At 42.7% G+C, this 18,868-nt stretch overlaps 4 non-coding genes across 4 annotated transcripts; all 4 read right to left on the bottom strand.

Annotated features, from left to right (window-relative positions):
* Positions 1-795: 795 nt before the first annotated feature.
* On the bottom strand, positions 796-867 carry TRNAQ-UUG (transfer RNA glutamine (anticodon UUG)). The gene has a single exon. It is a non-coding gene; the product is annotated as a tRNA-Gln (tRNA).
* Positions 868-3,148: 2,281 nt separating this feature from the next.
* TRNAQ-UUG (transfer RNA glutamine (anticodon UUG)) lies at positions 3,149-3,220 on the bottom strand. Its single transcript has one exon. It is a non-coding gene; the product is annotated as a tRNA-Gln (tRNA).
* Positions 3,221-5,501: 2,281 nt separating this feature from the next.
* On the bottom strand, positions 5,502-5,573 carry TRNAQ-UUG (transfer RNA glutamine (anticodon UUG)). Its single transcript has one exon. It is a non-coding gene; the product is annotated as a tRNA-Gln (tRNA).
* A 6,746-nt stretch (positions 5,574-12,319) lies between these two features.
* TRNAQ-UUG (transfer RNA glutamine (anticodon UUG)) lies at positions 12,320-12,391 on the bottom strand. The gene has a single exon. It is a non-coding gene; the product is annotated as a tRNA-Gln (tRNA).
* Positions 12,392-18,868: the final 6,477 nt, after the last annotated feature.

Raw genomic sequence — 18,868 nt, 5'->3', positions numbered from 1 at the left:
AACCTACTGAGGTTTTTCCTCTTACCTTTTGCATTGCTGCATTACTGAACGTATTTTTGGTTTGGATATATACTGGATTGATTGGCAGACCAAAATAAAACTATTAACCATATTCAGTGATAACTATTGTTATTGTGAGGTCACATTGGCTCCATAAGTTAGAGATGTAATGTTGATTTTTCTCCCTTTCAATGCTTCGCGTCAGCTAACAAAGGTCCATATGAGCAATGGGGAAGAATATTTGACGACTTGAATAAGAGATTAGATGTTAGGGCCCGGTGCTCCGCTCCAGATTCTTAACTTCTTATATCCTGCAAGCTCGTGTCTCACTCATTGCAAATGAGAATCACACATTTGTTGGTCAGGCAGAGCACTCACTCACAACACGCAAAATGCCACCCCGGGTATAAAGGGCTGGAGCTTTCATTATAAATGCAACTCCTTCCAAAGTTGCTGTGTGTATAGAAGCTCCTGGAAGCTGTAAATATTTCAGCAGGTAATCCCATCACAGTGGAAGTGTCATAGTGGACCTCTTCAGTTTCTCAGACAAACTTCTGCGGATACATTGGAGTGCTAATCCACTGCTTCGGAAAGCCATGACTCTACTTTGAAACTGTGAAATAAAAAAAGCAAAGCAGCATTATGAAAGCAACTACATGAGAAGGGGCACGGGACGACTGTCTTTGAAGGAACAAAAGTATATTTACCCTTATTAAGTGAGATATATAATTATGCAAAGCTCACCCCTGGATATTCAGGTAAAAACGAAAATACTGTCACCACTTCCAAAGGGAAAGGTTCCACCGAGATTTGAACTCGGATCGCTGGATTCAAAGTCCAGAGTGCTAACCATTACACCATGGAACCAGTTGATATATGCTTGGAACAGATGATTTATGTGGTGAAGCAGTGTCATTTGACTCCACCCTCACACAGCACACAGATGTAATTAGAAATTATATACTGCACTTACATTATATTCACTGTGTGCTGTGACTTTATTCACATGTGTTAACCATTTAAATGCATCAATGAAATGTATTCACTATAGAAATTAGTGATTTATATACTCATGTGCATTATTATTTAATTTAAACATGAACACATGTATTTCTTTATTCATGTTTTACATTTACACTTCAGGACCTATTTGCCTATGTAAACATGTATTCTTTTGATCAGATGTTGCAGTTATTTTAAAGTTAAAAGTTTGCATGTATTTGAAAGTGCACATTAAATACTTAACTAAAGTATACTTGACTACAGGCCTCAGTTGAAATGCTTTTGCTTCGCCAGCATGTTTTCTCTTTCCCTTGCAGGTTTATTATCATTATTTACGTTGGCTAGAGAAAGATTTATTTATATATTGTTTGCATAGCTGAAGGTAGAGGAGATTTGGTTTTAGAGAGGTACCGACCTCTCTGCTTGCCCTATTCTTGCAAGTATGAAGCTTTATGCTAAACCCTTTGGGGGAGATTTTCTACTTTTTTCACACAGCGCAGTGCAGCAGCCATAAATGCTGTGCTGCGCTGTGTGGAAAGGAGAGAGGAGGAGAGCTCCTAATTTACTAAAATAAGGCACTCTCCTCCCCTCTCCCTAGTGCCTGCGCTGAAATCAGCTGCCATGCACCACAGAGCCACCTTTGCGTGAGGGTGCAAGGGTGGGTCCGTGAGTCTAGCATAGATTTTTTACTGTAAGGGTTCCTTTCCAATACAAAATGCTATGCTAAGACTACCTTCTAACGTCTTCCCTCTTTGTATGCGTGCTGTACAGTGCAGCACACATGCAAAGTCGGAAAAGGGCGGAGAAACGAAAGCATTTCTCCTACTTTCTGCCTACTTTAAAATGGCGTAGTTTTCTGACCCTAAAAGCAGCCTACTTTATTTAGTAAATTGGGTTTAGCGTCAGAAACCTTGGGTGGTTGCTTGGGAACGGCCATGCTCCACCTATGGTACGCCCCCAGGGCGCTAAGTAATGCAAAACAGCGCTATGAGCTGCTTTGCATTACTTTCACGTTATATTCCAGCACTACACAAGTTTAGTGCTGGAAAGTAAATCATCAAAAAAAGAATTTGCACCAATCTGCGTCACTTTTGTGATGCAATCATGGTGTAAAAACTTAGTAAATCTCCCCCTTATTTCCTTTTATTTTGGGAATTTTACTGAAGTCTAATCATGCTGACTTTTTCTTCTGTGCTCCTGTTTTAGAGACTCTTGATAGGTGACCCTATATTTGATTTATGTTTAGAGAAGAGAAACGTCCTTTCCTAAATTGATGGATCACCTGTTTGCTTTCTTCTGTGTTTATACAATTGTGATTATTGCAATTCCATGTGTCATTTTGTTGCACTTTAACCTACTGGGGTTTTTCAGCTTACCTTTTGCATTGCTGCATTACTGAACTTATTTTTGGTTTGGATATATACTGGATTGATTGGCAGACCAAAATAAAACTATTAACCATATTCAGTGATAACTATTGTTATTGTGAGGTCACATTGGCTCCATAAATTAGAGATGTAATGTTGATTTTTCTCCCTTTCATTGCTTCGTGTCAACTAACAAAGGTCCATACGAGCAATGGGGAAAAATCTTTGACGACTTAAATAAGAGATTAGATGTTAGGGCCCAGTGCTCCGCTCCAGATTCTTAACTTCTTATATCCTGCAAGCTCGTGTCTCACTCATTGCAAATGAGAATCACACATTTGTTGGTCAGGCAGAGCACTCACTCACAACACGCAAAATGCCACCCCGGGTATGAAGGGCTGGAGCTTTCATTATAAATGCAACTCCTTCCAAAGTTGCTGTGTGTATAGAAGCTCCTGGAAGCTGTAAATATTTCAGCAGGTAATCCCATCACAGTGGAAGTGTCATAGTGGACCTCTTCAGTTTCTCAGACAAACTTCTGCGGATACATTGGAGTGCTAATCCACTACTTCGGAAAGCCATGACTCTACTTTGAAACTGTGAAATAAAAAAAGCAAAGCAGCAATATGAAAGCAACTACATGAGAAGGGACACGGGACGACTGTCTTTGACGCAACAAAAGTATATTTACCCTTATTAAGTGATATATATAATTATGCAAAGCTCACCCCTGGATATTCAGGTAAAAACGAAAATACTGTCACCATTTCCAAAAGGAAAGGTTCCACCGAGATTTGAACTCGGATCGCTGGATTCAAAGTCCAGAGTGCTAACCATTACACCATGGAACCAGCTGATGAATGTTTGGAACAGATGATTTATGTGGTGGAGCAGTGTCATGTGACTCCACCCTCACACATCACACAGATGTAATTAGTAATTATATACTGCACTTACATTATATTCACTGTGTGCTGTGACTTTATTCACATGTGTTAACCATTTAAATGCATCAATGAAATGTATTCACTATAGAAATTAGTGATTTATATACTCATGTGCATTATTATTTAATTTAAACATGAACACATGTATTTCTTTATTCATGTTTTACATTTACACTTCAAGACCTATTTGCCTATGTAAACATGTATTCTTTTGATCAGATGTTGCAGTTATTTTAAAGTTAAAAGTTTGCATATATTGGAAAGTGCACATTAAATACTTAACTAAAGTATACTTGACTACAGTCCTCAGTTGAAATGCTTTTGCTTCGCCAGCATGTTTTCTCTTTCCCTTGCAGGTTTATTATCATTATATACGTTAGCTAGAGAAAGATTTATTTATATATTGTTTGCATAGCTGAAGGTAGAGGAGATTTGGTTTTAGAGAGGTACCAACCTCTCTGCTTGCCCTATTCTTGCAAGTATGAAGCTTTATGCTAAACCCTTTGGGGGAGATTTTCTACTTTTTTCACACAGCGCAGTGCAGCAGCCATAAATGCTGTGCTGCGCTGTGTGGAAAGGAGAGAGGAGGAGAGCTCCTAATTTACTAAAATAAGGCACTCTCCTCCCCTCTCCCTAGTGCCTGCGCTGAAATCAGCTGCCATGCACCACGGAGCCACCTTTGCGTGAGGGTGCAAGGGTGGGTCCGTGAGTCTAGCATAGATTTTTTACTGTAAGGGTTCCTTTCCAATACAAAATGCTATGCTAAGACTACATTCTAACGTCTTCCCTCTTTGTATGCGTGCTGTACAGTGCAGCACACATGCAAAGTCGGAAAAGGACGGAGAAACGAAAGCATTTCTCCTACTTTCTGCCTACTTTAAAATGGTGCAGTTTTCTGAAGCTAAAAGCAGCCTACTTTGTTTAGTAAATTGGGTTTAGCGTCAGAAACCTTGGGTGGTTGCTTGGGAACGCCCATGCTCCACCCATGGTACGCCCCCAGGGCGCTAAGTAATGCAAAACAGCGCTATGAGCTGCTTTGCATTACTTTCACGTTATATTCCAGCACTACACAAGTTTAGTGCTGGAAAGTAACTCATGAAAAAAAGAATTTGCACCAATCTGCGTCACTTTTGTGATGCAGTCATGGTGTAAAAACTTAGTAAATCTCCCCCTTATTTCCTTTTATTTTGGGAATTTTACTGAAGTCTAATCATGCTGACTTTTTCTTCTGTGCTCCTGTTTTAGAGACTCTTGATAGGTGACCCTATATTTGATTTATGTTTAGAGAAGAGAAACGTCCTTTCCTAAATTTATGGATCACCTGTTTGCTTTCTTCTGTGTTTATACAATTGTGATTATTGCAATTCCATGTGTCATTTTGTTGCACTTTAACCTACTGAGGTTTTTCCTCTTACCTTTTGCATTGCTGCATTACTGAACTTATTTTTGGTTTGGATATATACTGGATTGATTGGCAGACCAAAATAAAACTATTAACCATATTCAGTGATAACTATTGTTATTGTGAGGTCACATTGGCTCCATAAATTAGAGATGTAATGTTGATTTTTCTCCCTTTCATTGCTTCGTGTCAGCTAACAAAGGTCCATACGAGCAATGGGGAAAAATCTTTGACGACTTAAATTAGAGATTAGATGCTAGGGCCCAGTGCTCCGCTCCAGATTCTTAACTTCTTATATCCTGCAAGCTCGTGTCTCACTCATTGCAAATGAGAATCACACATTTGTTGGTCAGGCAGAGCACTCACACACAACACGCAAAATGCCACCCCGGGTATGAAGGGCTGGAGCTTTCATTATAAATGCAACTCCTTCCAAAGTTGCTGTGTGTATAGAAGCTCCTGGAAGCTGTAAATATTTCAGCAGGTAATCCCATCACAGTGGAAGTGTCATAGTGGACCTCTTCAGTTTCTCAGACAAACTTCTGCGGATACATTGGAGTGCTAATCCACTACTTCGGAAAGCCATGACTCTACTTTGAAACTGTGAAATAAAAAAAGCAAAGCAGCAATATGAAAGCAACTACATGAGAAGGGACACGGGACGACTGTCTTTGACGCAACAAATGTATATTTACCCTTATTAAGTGATATATATAATTATGCAAAGCTCACCCCTGGATATTCAGGTAAAAAGGAAAATACTGTCACCACTTCCAAAGGGAAAGGTTCCACCGAGATTTGAACTCGGATCGCTGGATTCAAAGTCCAGAGTGCTAACCATTACACCATGGAACCAGCTGATGTATGCTTGGAACAGATGATTTATGTGGTGGAGCAGTGTCATTTGACTCCACCCTCACACATCACACAGATGTAATTAGTAATTATATACTGCACTTACATCATATTCACTGTGTGCTGTGACTTTATTCACATGTGTTAACCATTTAAATGCATCAATGAAATGTATTCACTATAGAAATTAGTGATTTATATACTCATGTGCATTATTATTTAATTTAAACATGAACACATGTATTTCTTTATTCATGTTTTACATTTACACTTCAAGACCTATTTGCATATGTAAACATGTATTCTTTTGATCAGATGTTGCAGTTATTTTAAAGTTAAAAGTTTGCATATATTTGAAAGTGCACATTAAATACTTAACTAAAGTATACTTGACTACAGGCCTCAGTTGAAATGCTTTTGCTTCTCCAGCATGTTTTCTCTTTCCCTTGCAGGTTTATTATTATTATTTACGTTGGCTAGAGAAAGATTTATTTATATATTGTTTGCATAGCTGAAGGTAGAGGAGATTTGGATTTAGAGAGGTACCGACCTCTCTGCTTGTCGTATTCTTGCAAGTATGAAGCTTTATGCTAAACCCTTTGGGGGAGATTTTCTACTTTTTTCACACAGCGCAGTGCAGCAGCCATAAATGCTGTGCTGCGCTGTGTGGAAAGGAGAGAGGAGGAGAGCTCCTAATTTACTAAAATAAGGCACTCTCCTCCCCTCTCCCTAGTGCCTGCGCTGAAATCAGCTGCCATGCACCACGGAGCCACCTTTGCGTGAGGGTGCAAGGGTGGGTCCGTGAGTCTAGCATAGATTTTTTACTGTAAGGGTTCCTTTCCAATACAAAATGCTATGCTGAGACTACATTCTAACGTCTTCCCTCTTTGTATGCGTGCTGTACAGTGCAGCACACATGCAAAGTCGGAAAAGGACGGAGAAACAAAAGCATTTCTCCTACTTTCTGCCTACTTTTAAATGGTGCAGTTTTCTGAAGCTAAAAGCAGCCTACTTTGTTTAGTAAATTGGGTTTAGCGTCAGAAACCTTGGGTGGTTGCTTGGGAACGCCCATGCTCCACCCATGGTACGCCCCCAGGGCGCTAAGTAATGCAAAACAGCGCTATGAGCTGCTTTGCATTACTTTCACGTTATATTCCAGCACTACACAAGTTTAGTGCTGGAAAGTAACTCATGAAAAAAAGAATTTGCACCAATCTGCGTCACTTTTGTGATGCAATCATGGTGTAAAAACTTAGTAAATCTCCCCCTTATTTCCTTTTATTTTGGGAATTTTACTGAAGTCTAATCATGCTGACTTTTTCTTCTGTGCTCCTGTTTTAGAGACTCTTGATAGGTGACCCTATATTTGATTTATGTTTAGAGAAGAGAAACGTCCTTTCCTAAATTTATGGATCACCTGTTTGCTTTCTTCTGTGTTTATACAATTGTGATTATTGCAATTCCATGTGTCATTTTGTTGCACTTTAACCTACTGGGGTTTTTCAGCTTACCTTTTGCATTGCTGTATTACTGAACTTATTTTTGGTTTGGATATATACTGGATTGATTGGCAGACCAAAATAAAACTATTAACCATATTCAGTGATAACTATTGTTATTGTGAGGTCACATTGGCTCCATAAATTAGAGATGTAATGTTGATTTTTCTCCCTTTCATTGCTTCGTGTCAGCTAACAAAGGTCCATACGAGCAATGGGGAAAAATCTTTGACGACTTAAATTAGAGATTAGATGCTAGGGCCCAGTGCTCCGCTCCAGATTCTTAACTTCTTATATCCTGCAAGCTCGTGTCTCACTCATTGCAAATGAGAATCACACATTTGTTGGTCAGGCAGAGCACTCACACACAACACGCAAAATGCCACCCCGGGTATGAAGGGCCGGAGCTTTCATTATAAATGCAACTCCTTCCAAAGTTGCTGTGTGTATAGAAGCTCCTGGAAGCTGTAAATATTTCAGCAGGTAATCCCATCACAGTGGAAGTGTCATAGTGGACCTCTTCAGTTTCTCAGACAAACTTCTGCGGATACATTGGAGTGCTAATCCACTGCTTCGGAAAGCCATGACTCTACTTTGAAACTGTGAAATAAAAAAAGCAAAGAAGCAATATGAAAGCAGCTACATGAGAAGGGACACGGGACGACTGTCTTTGAAGGAACAAAAGTATATTTACCCTTATTAAGTGATATATATAATTATGCAAAGCTCACCTCTGGATATTCAAGCAAAAACGAAAATACTGTCACCACTTCCAAAAGGAATGGTTCCACCGAGATTTGAACTCGGATCGCTGGATTTAAAGTCCAGAGTGCTAACCATTACACCATGGAACCAGCTGATCTGCAGCTGGAAAGGATGATTTATGTGGTGGAGCATGATTATCTGGCTCCACCCTTACAGATCACAGAGTTGTAATTATATACTGCACTTACATTATATTCACTGTGTGCCGTGACTTTATTCACGTGTGTTAGCCATTTAAATGCATCAATGAAATGTATTCACTGTAGAAATTAGTGATTTATATACACGTGTGCATTATTATTTTATTTAAACATGAACACATGTATTTCTTTATTCATGTTTTACATTTACACTTCAAGACCTATTTGCCTATGTAAACATGTATTCTTTTGATCAGATGTTGCAGTTATTTTAAAGTTAAAAGTTTGCATGTATTTGAAAGTGCACATTAAATACTTAACTAAAGTATACTTGACTACAGGCCTCAGTTGAAATGCTTTTGCTTCGCCAGCATGTTTTCTCTTTCCCTTGCAGGTTTATTATTATTATTTACGTTGGCTAGAGAAAGATTTATTTATATATTGTTTGCATAGCTGAAGGTAGAGGAGATTTGGTTTTAGAGAGGTACCAACCTCTCTGCTTGCCCTATTCTTGCAAGTATGAAGCTTTATGCTAAACCCTTTGGGGGAGATTTTCTACTTTTGTCACACAGCGCAGTGCAGCAGCCATAAATGCTGTGCTGCGCTGTGTGGAAAGGAGAGAGGAGGAGAGCACCTAATTTACTAAAATAAGGCACTCTCCTCCCCTCTCCCTAGTGCCTGTGCTGAAATCAGCTGCCATGCACCACGGAGCCACCTTTGCGTGAGGGTGCAAGGGTGGGTCCGTGAGTCTAGCATAGATTTTTTACTGTAAGGGTTCCTTTCCAATACAAAATGCTATGCTAAGACTACATTCTAACGTCTTCCCTCTTTGTATGCGTGCTGTACAGTGCAGCACACATGCAAAGTCGGAAAAGGAAGGAGAAACAAAAGCATTTCTCCTACTTTAAAATGGTGCAGTTTTCTGATGCTAAAAGCAGTCCACTTTGTTTAGTAAATTGGGTTTAGCGTCAGATGGTGTAATCTAAGTAGGAGCATTTGCGGCCATTTGACCAGGACCAATTGGGAGGAGTATCATTCGTAGATCTGCCGTTCATTACCAGAAAACCAATACTTAAAAATTGTAGCACACAAAGCTCACCAAGGCCACAATACACTTGGTTTGGGGGTTTGGACTGGGCCTTGACTTCCGGGGTTGTTGATGGAAAAAGCCCTTCGTAATCGGTGGAATTACCCTGGAAAAAGTTAGTGTTGAAATCTCCAGTAATAATGTAATCAAAATTGGGATAATCCACCACCAGGTCACACACAATTTTCATTAAACGCGTTATATGGGCCTTTTTTGAACGGGTATTAGGGTTGATATAAACATTAAGGAGTAAAAGAGAACGCTGATTGTTCCATGCACTAATTTTAACACCAAGTAACCAGTCTTCGTCAAAGGTCAGTATCTCAATCGGGCCTTTTAGGTTATTTGAAACATATATCGACAGACCACCTTTAGGGTGGCCGTAGAGACAAGTTCTGATTGCCGGTTTCCAGAATTCAATGAAACCAATAACTGGGCTGGTTTGAGAAGCCCAGGTTTCCTGAAGGGCAATTAAGTCATGACCAAAAATGAAAGAATGGATCTCTGAATCTGTGAATTTCTGAGAGAGACCACTAATGTTCCGTGAACATAGGGTGAGCAAGGACAGCGGCTGGGGGAACGGAATAGTTATACAATTGTCATTATTGCAATTCCATGTGTCATTTTGTTGCGCTTTAACCTACTGAGGTTTTTCCTCTTACCTTTTGCATTGCTGCATTACTGAACTTATTTTTGGTTTGGAAATATACTGGATTGATTGGCAGACCAAAATAAAACTCTTTAACCATATTCAGTGATAACTATTGTTATTGTGAGGTCACATTGGCTCCATAAGTTAGAGATGTAATGTTGATTTTTCTCCCTTTCAATGCTTCGCGTCAGCTAACAAAGGTCCATACGACCATTGGGGAAAAATCTTTGACGACTTGAATAAGAGATTAGATGTTAGGGCCCAGTGCTCCGCCCCAGATTCTTAACTTCTTATATCCAGTAAGCTTGTGTCTTACTCATTGCAAATGAGAATCACACATTTGTTGGTCGGCAGAGCTCTCACTCACAGCCCTGCCAAAAACTACTCATCAGACGTTAAACTAACGCATTTCAGTGTGGTGGTCCGCATCACCGCACTGAAATGCAAAGTCCCGCATAACGCCAAATAGCGCCTCCTCAGCTGTCATGCAGTGTGCTAATAATAATGCACCAATATTAACAATTGAAACTAAAGCTGGTCTGGAGTGGCAGCACGCCAGGCGCTCTGCTCTCGGCAGGCTTATGGTTGGCTCTGAGTTCACAATGAAACAGATATCACCCGACACCACGCCACGGATTAATGAATATGTCTGCACGTACATTTTTGTTTGAAGTGAATCGGGCCATTAGTCGCTCTCTCACTCCTTGATGTTCTACGCACAATATGGAAGGCATTTTACCAATAAATGTAAAGTAAACCAGTGCAGATTTTTGCAGAGCAGGTCTTATGATGGCATGCTCCACGCACGCATTAAACGCTCGCTCCATTGGAAAATATTGTATCGGAGGCAATATGTATCTCACCCTTGAGATCCTTAACAACCCTTGGCTGCTCAAATCGATGACCGTGTTAAGATGAAAGAAGCAGAAAGACCTGAAGTCTAAAGCACGACTCTGATGCACGTATTTAATTTAGATAAGGATGCAGTTCATTTGCCGAGATCCTTTGATAAAGAAGAGGGCTGGTGTGTGGACGAAACGTGCATTTCACTCTCAACCATGAATTCCCATGCACACACATTGTGGGGTCATCAAGGCCCAGAACCTTGGTTAAGTTGATAAAATTCAATGCAAAAGGCAGAGTAAGACATTTTCCAGATAACCCGGATAAAAGTGCCTTCAGTAGGAATACTGTACAAGTGCAATCTCGGAAATGTGGGACACAGCGACATGGGATTTTTCTGGAAATAATTAAGAAAGGGAGGGTTTAATCAAGGTAAACTAACACCAGGACTCAAATGGAGAGGTTTCTGGTTATGGTTAAAATCAGGGTTAGAGCTAAAATTGATGTTATTCCATTATACGCATACCACATTGATGTACTAGTTATTTGTACTAGCTTCTATGCAGCAGTACCTTAGTGTAGTGTAGTGTTACTCGCCCGGCCAAGTACCACACATCAGGCGTTAGACTGGATAGTGAGTAGTGATCCTCTTTGATACTCTATAATTTTACTAGCACAATCTCTGTTTTTATTTCATCAGCACAATTTGCTTGTTTTCACATAATCTTGGATTTTAACTAACCATCGCCCAACGCTCCCTCTCCTTCTCCTCCGCTGGTGCCAGTCCAATTACTTTCAGCGCCAGCGTCATTGTCATCAGAGCCACATAGTCAGTGCCAGTGATGTGTAGTAGCTCTCTGACAGCTGCTGGCTGTGGGGCTGTATTGGTTACACATTTGTTTAACAGAACAATCAGGTTACACTGGCACTAGGTCAGTGCCCTTCCGTTGCTGGTGCTTTGCAATCGTTTTAAGATCTCCTTAGAGTTTCCCGTTGCTCAAATGGGCGAAAGTTCTGATATTTATATGTTTCCCCCTTCATCAATGCTTGATGTTGCTTGCAAGAAAATGTCACTCATAGTCGTTGAAATGTCACTCATAATTACACTGGAATTATGAAAATGTTACACATAGCAATCTATAACCTTGGCAGCTATGCACTAACCACATGCAAAATGCCACACCTGGTATGAAGGGCTAGATCTATCATTATAAATGCAACTCCTTCGAAAGTTGCTGTGTGTATAGAAGCTCCTGGAAGCTGTAAATATTTCAGAAGATAGTCCCATCACAGTGGAAGTCGCATCTTCAGTTTCTGAGAGGAACTTCTTCAAATATATTGGAGTGCTAATCCACTACTTGACTCAAATTTAGTGATGTTTTGCTTTTTTTATTACTTTACATTTTTTTTTAATTATTTCATGTCACTTTTCGTGTTCTCTTTGATGTTAAAATATGCCTAGGATTGCCTGCATGATGGGCAGTGTACAGGATAGAGAGCTGTCAAAAAAGGGATATTTTTTTCATGCAGCAAGGCATGGATGGACAAATCCAAAAAGTAAGTGGGAGCTAAAACGGAAAAGTGTTAAGGAATGATAATGCAGCATAAAACTTTGAAAAAAAGAAAAAGCAAAGCAGCAATATAACAGCAAACACATGTGAAGGGATACGTATGTTTAATCACCTCGGTGTTATCAGGTAACACCGAAAAGACGTCTCTTGAAATTATAAAAAACGAAATTTACCACATCAAAAATTGAAAGGTCCTACCGAGATTTGAACTCGGATCGCTGGATTCAAAGTCCAGAGTGCTAACCATTACACCATAGAACCACCTGCAGTGTCCTGTGAAAGGATGACTCATGTGGTGTGATCAGAGACCAGACATACACGTTCATTTGGTTTTGATGTACGGGAGTCTTTTGCAAGCAAAATTATTCTCACGTTCTTTATTTCTCACTTCAAATGACTTAAAAGACCCGTAAGTGCAACGCCACTGCTGCTTATCTGCTGAAAAGGTTTTAACAACGCGGCGATAATAAATAATTGACGTGAGGAGTCAAAACAAACCAACACGTGGCACTAGTTGATTGCTGTGCTATGGCGGTTTTTAAACATGGACATTTTGTCACAGATATTGAGTATTCTTCACTGCGGCCACAGGGTGGCGCCCCTTTACATCGTTTTTCTGAACACGAACACGCCATCATCATACAGGTCTGGGCGTTTTTCGTTAATAATTCCATACATTTTAATGCGACTCAAGGTGGCGAATATTGCACAAGTAAAATCACGCTTGGTGTAGTATCCTTTCATAAATATATTTTAAAAACGTGTGATGTACTGTTAAGTAGACTTACAAGTATATTTGTTACTTGGTTGTCTGGCCTATCTGAACGACGTGTGGTGCGTTCCCATGGTCGCATGCTAGTCCTGTTTATTCAGACAACAGCTGCTGCATTATGGGACTTGTAGTTTTTGCACTGCAGCATGCTGTATCTATTGGTGCAGCATGCATTTGGCTACAGACCAGGCCAGGACGAACTGATGGCGTCGGGTATAAGGGTTACTCTTCAGCTGTGGTACTGCCAGGGTGTTCTCTCTCTAGTCTATCCTCTGCTCAGGCCATCTACTCTCTAGGAGACAGGTGGCGGGCGTTCACACTAGTGATCGGAAATGAGAACAAATAGTCAACAATCTCTTACGTTCCAGACTCCCCCGCCCGCACATCCGAGTTTATGGTGCTACAAACCCCACAAAACTCGCTCGTATGAACTATTGCGCTTTCAGAGGCTCGTGAACAAGTCCCTTACAAATTTGCTTACCATGACTACATTTCTAGACCACCCTTCCTCTGGCAGTCCTTTGTCCATTTCTTTTATAATCTATTTTGCCCCAAGATATTCACTTTGTATATGTGTACCTCCTATAGTTGAATACATGTTTATGCCATCTGCGTAACACCCTGTGACACTCTATGAGTGAGGAGGGTTAGTCCAAGACCTTTATTGTAATAAATGCACCCTCCTCTCTGGGTGTTCCCTGCACTGGTGCTTTTAAGCTCAGACGCCGCAGCTGCCTGGTTGCTAAGACTTCTTGGGGACATTCTGACAGCTGACATAAGAATGCATTCCGCCCATGGCTTACCATTAGCTTTGTGGTTTGTAGCTCACGTTTGCTTGCTTTCTATTTGTTGGCTTTATTTGTTTTAGGCTGTGCAAAATGACTTTGTCACTCCTGTGGATCATAGCCTGTTCACTGTATTCTTCCACAAGTGCTACCTTTCTGTAAATAGGCCTTTAGATGTTGTTCTTATCTTGTCACATTTGCTGTGCTTTAAAAAGACAGAGGTTAAATGTCAGGCTCTGTTTCCAGAGAGAGCTTGGTGTTTAGTTTTCTTTCTCTGACTTCAAAGTGAGAGGATGTATCAATCAATCAATCAAGTATTTGTAGAGCACAATACTCACCCTTGAGGGTCTCAAGGCGCTAAGGGGTGGGGATGGGAGGTGGAGGCGGCAGCTATTGGTCGAACAGCCAGATCTTGAGACGTCTCCTGAAGGTCAACAGGTCCTGGGTGTGGCGCAGGTGGGTGGGGAGGGTGTTCCATGTCTATGCGGCGAGGTAGGAGAATGATCTGCCGCTGGTGGTCGTTTGGCGGATGCGTGGGACGGTGGCGAGGGCGCGGTCGGCGGAGCAAAACTGGCGGTTCGGGGTGTAGAAGGACAGTCGTTTGTTGAGGTATGCTGGTCCGGCAGTTGTGGAGGGCTTTGTGAGCATGGGTAAGGAGTTTAAAGGTGATTCTCTTATTGACCGGGAGCCAATGCAGATCTCTTAGGTGGGTGGTGATGTGGCTGTGGTGGGGGAGTCCGAGGATGAGGCGTGCGGAGGCGTTCTGTATGCGTTGGAGTCTCTTCTAGAGTGTGGTCGAGGTTCCTTCGTAGAGGAGGTTGCCGTAGTCCAGCCTGCTGCTGACGAGGGCCTGGGTGACCGTTCTCCTGGTTTCGGTGGGGATCCATCTGTAGATTTTGCGGAGCATTCGGAGGGTGTTGAAGCAGGAGGAGGAGACCGTGTTGACTTGCTGGGTCATAGAGAGCGTTGAGTCCAGAATGAACCCCAGATTGCCTGCGTAGTTTGTGGGTGTCGGGGCAGCTCCCAGCGAGGTCCGCCACCAAGAGTCGTCCCAGTATCTGACAATCTGAGGTGTAAAATGAAAGGCTTTTTTTCCAGCACACAATAAAATGTAACTGTCTGTATAAGAACAGTCAAAATCAAAGGGGAATGGATCACTTGTACCTGCAACCAGGGTCCACTATGTTCTGTCCGTCAGTACTTAAAAAACCCTCATTCACGTAGGCAGGTCGTGTGGCGGTTTATCTTGATTCTCCACCTGTATCAGATACATGACAGCATCATCATTGGATCTCTTTTTGTATGCTTCCTCCACCTGGAGGGAACCACTATTTTTTAAAGTAGGAACTGTTTATGAGTCTACTGCACTATAGTAGTCCCGGGACACTGAAACCAGTGCCAGCACAAGTTGTGCAATCTGCAGAAGAGCAGGATTTAGCGCTGTCAGCCGCCCGTTGAAGCCCTATCAGGACTTCTCAAGGTACTATTGACCTTAAGTTCAGAGTAATCATACTCCGACTAATTCCACTCTGGATTTGGAAAATACCCAATTCCTATATTGTTTTTTAGGTCCTAAAGAAAGCCCCCTGACCCTTTAGGGGCACCCAAAGGGGCTGAAACATGTCGACCATTGGATTGGACTACTATAGTGCAGTAGACTCATAAACAGTTCCTCCCTGCACGAAGCTTACTTTCATATAGCCTCCCCATACACCAAACGGAATAAAATGTATTTTTAGGTAGTATGAGGACCACTTTTTAAATAATGCACTTCACTTGAGCACCTTTCACTCACCACTTATTCCTGATCACTACTGTAAAAACCAGTGGTTCCCTCCAGGTGGAGGAAGTATACACAAAAAGAGACCCAATGATGATGCTGTCACGTATTTGATACAGGCGGAGAACCAAGATAAACCACCACATGACCTGTCTACGTGAATGAGGGTTTTATAAATACTGACGGATAGAACACAGTGGAGCCTGGCTGCAGGTACAAGTGATCCTTTCCCCTTTGATTTTGACTGACTAATAGGAAGCTGAATGGATCGCAGCTCCTTCTACCTCCCTCCTCCCTTGATCTGAATAATGTATAAGAACTGTTTCAAATATTTTAGAATATATAAGAATTAAAAAAGAACAAATTAAGCATTTTTTTTTGTAATTCTGAAGTATGCTGGAAACAAATATTAAAATACATCAAGAGTAGGTGATGCCATTTCCAAACATTATCGTTTGTGTGCTGTATAGTTTTATCAGTAAAACTGTGTGTCTGTGCAAATGTAATGGTCAATTGAATTGAAAATGTTGTTGTCTGTAATGGCAGTGCACTACCACACCACGCACAGTCCACTCTATGGCACTTCACGCTATGACACTCTACTGCACTTTGTCACTCTATGCTCCTCCACTCTACGACACTCAATGCTACAACACTCTACACAACTCTACTCTAGGGCCAATCTACTCCACTCTGACACTCCACTCTACTACATTCTATGACACTCTGCGCCACCCCAGTCTACGCCACTCTATACCACTGCACTCTAGGCCACTCTACCACACTCCACTCTGACACTCCACTCTGCAACACTCCAATCTACAACACTGTATGCTACTTTACGACACTCTATGCCACCCACTCTACAACACCCCACTCTACAACACTGTATGCCACTCCACTCTGCTCTATGACACTCTACTCCATGTTATGCTATTTCACTCCTCTCTACTCCTCTATAATCCACTCTACTCTTCTCTATACCACTCTACACCTCTCCCTTTTATGACACTCTACTCCACTCCACTGCACTCTGTGACTCTACTCCACGCCACTCTACTCCACGCCACGCCACTCTGTGACTCTATTCCACTCTGACTACTCCACGCCACTCTGCTCTACGACACTGTACTCCACGCTATGCTATTTCACTCCTCTCTATTCCACTCTAATACACTCTACTCCTCTCTATACCACTCTACTCCACTGCACTCTGTGACTCTACTCCACTGCACTCTGTGACTCTACTCCACTGCATTCTGTGACTCTACTCCACTCTGACTCTACTCCACACTGTGCCACTTCACTCTGATATTCCTTTCTGTGACACCACTCTATGACACTCCTTTCAACAACACTTTACCCCATGCTATGACATTCTACTCCACTCTACGCCACTCTACTCCACTCTACACTACGTCACTCCATGACACTTTACTACACTCTATGCCCCTCTGCTCTACGCTCTACACCACTCCACGCCAATCTATGCCACTTTATGCCCTTTCACTATGCGCCCTCCTCAGCACGCTATTCCACTTTATGACACTCTATACCCCCACTCTATGACAATCTACTCCATAGCACTCTAAGCCCCTCCATTCTCCGGCTCTCCAATCTATGACCCTCCACTCTACGACACTTTACAACACTCCATGACACTATGTGCCACCCCACTCTACACCACTCTACTCTTTGGCACTCTACTCTACTCTAGGACACTTTCCTTCACTTTCTGACACTCCACTCCACTTTACACTACTTCACGCCACTCAAGGACACTCATCTTTATGAGACTCCACTCTATCCTACTCCATGACACTCTACTCTATGACACTCAACGCACCTCCTCCCTAAAACACTTTACTCCACTCTATGATACTCCATGCCACTCTACAACACTCATGCCACTTCACTGTACTCCACACTGACACTTTATTCCCACTCTACTCTACTCCATTCTATGACACTTTACTCCAATGTATGACTGTTAGAAGGTGGTTCTGACACTATGGGCCGCCCGGATTTTTCGCTTTTTGAACACCTAATTGTTGAGCTTTTACTGTGGGGGAGCCTCATAAGTTGGGACTCACCCACAGTGAACTCAGGATGAATTTGACTACATGGGGATTTTACTTGTGTCCCCCTGGCTTGACCAGGCCACTGCGCAGCAGCTGGAGTAAGGGACACCGGGCTGGTTACATGCAGACACAGGTGTACATGCGTGTGCACATGTGTAGGGGCTGCGCAGGGGAGATTCCTAGCGTGCACAGCCAAGGAGCAGGTGCAGATAGACTGGTGTGGCAGGACTTATGCAGAATTGGGTGGTGACATGGAATAGGCTTTATACACTGGGAAGGAACATGCCAGAGAAAGTCAGTGTGTTTTACTGTTTTTCACTTCATTATTCCCCTATAGGGGGGTGGAGCCCATGGGCTAGAGTAGCTTTCATAAGGTCTGCAGATTCCAGACACGCACTAATGTCCACTGTAACGGATGTGAGAAAGAGTATTCTGCGGAGTCCATATTTGTACTGCTTTTGGGTCATCCAGAACTGTCATATTTCTCTGAGCCAGCCATAACCAGACCATGGCTGAGGGCTGACCTCCGCAAGATGAGTTGATAACCTTTCTTCCACAAGCTAAGGCCTCCTCTCCACGAAGAGAAGATGGGTGGGGCTACAGGCTCATCCATCAGCAGCTATCACTGGATGCCAGGCACCAGGCTGCACCAAGGAGGGAAGGCAGAGAGGGGGGAAGGGGCTTTTTCAGAGACCATGTGGCAAGAGACCCTGGACGACGCCATTTTGAACAAACCCAGAGGCTGGGCAGGAAGGAGGGAGCAGGGTCAGTGAAGTGATGTGTCACTGTTTGATAGGACAGACCGAGACTTACTGCCAGCCCCCAACTCAACTTTTAAAAAGTGATTGCACAGGAATAGAAGCTCTCTCTGGGGTGTGGTCTGCTGAGGCAGAAGGTGTTGGAGCCTGGCGCAATGGGCAGTTGGAAGGAGGAACCCCCTGACTGCCCCCCAGGATCCTGAACAGCGGCAGGTGAAGAGACCAGGGCCAGTGCGCAGAAGCAGGAGCCGCTGCGCAGGGACAAGAGAGGCCCAGGAGGAGAGCAGGCGAAGGGCTGGTGCAGGGAGCTAGTGAAGACTGCTCCCTGCAGAGTGCACCCTCTTGGAGACAAGGAGGGAGAAAGAGAGAGCTCCCAGTGGTTGGGGAGCACCACAAGGAGCAAGAAGAGGCCAAGATCATCCAAATCGGACTCCTGGGGCCTGAGATACACCCCCCAGAAGGTAGGCGACCTTTGACCTCTGGAGGCATCGACGACGAAGCGCGTAGGGCTCCGCCGCTGGTCTATGACGTGCCCCCGGGGTGGGTCAGGTCCCGGGGCTGT

This window comes from Triturus cristatus, chromosome 4_1, assembly GCF_964204655.1.
Source record: "Triturus cristatus chromosome 4_1, aTriCri1.1, whole genome shotgun sequence".
NCBI lineage: Eukaryota > Metazoa > Chordata > Amphibia > Caudata > Salamandridae > Triturus > Triturus cristatus.
Note: the sequence above shows the minus strand (reverse complement) of the source record. Positions and strands in the feature narration are given on the sequence as shown.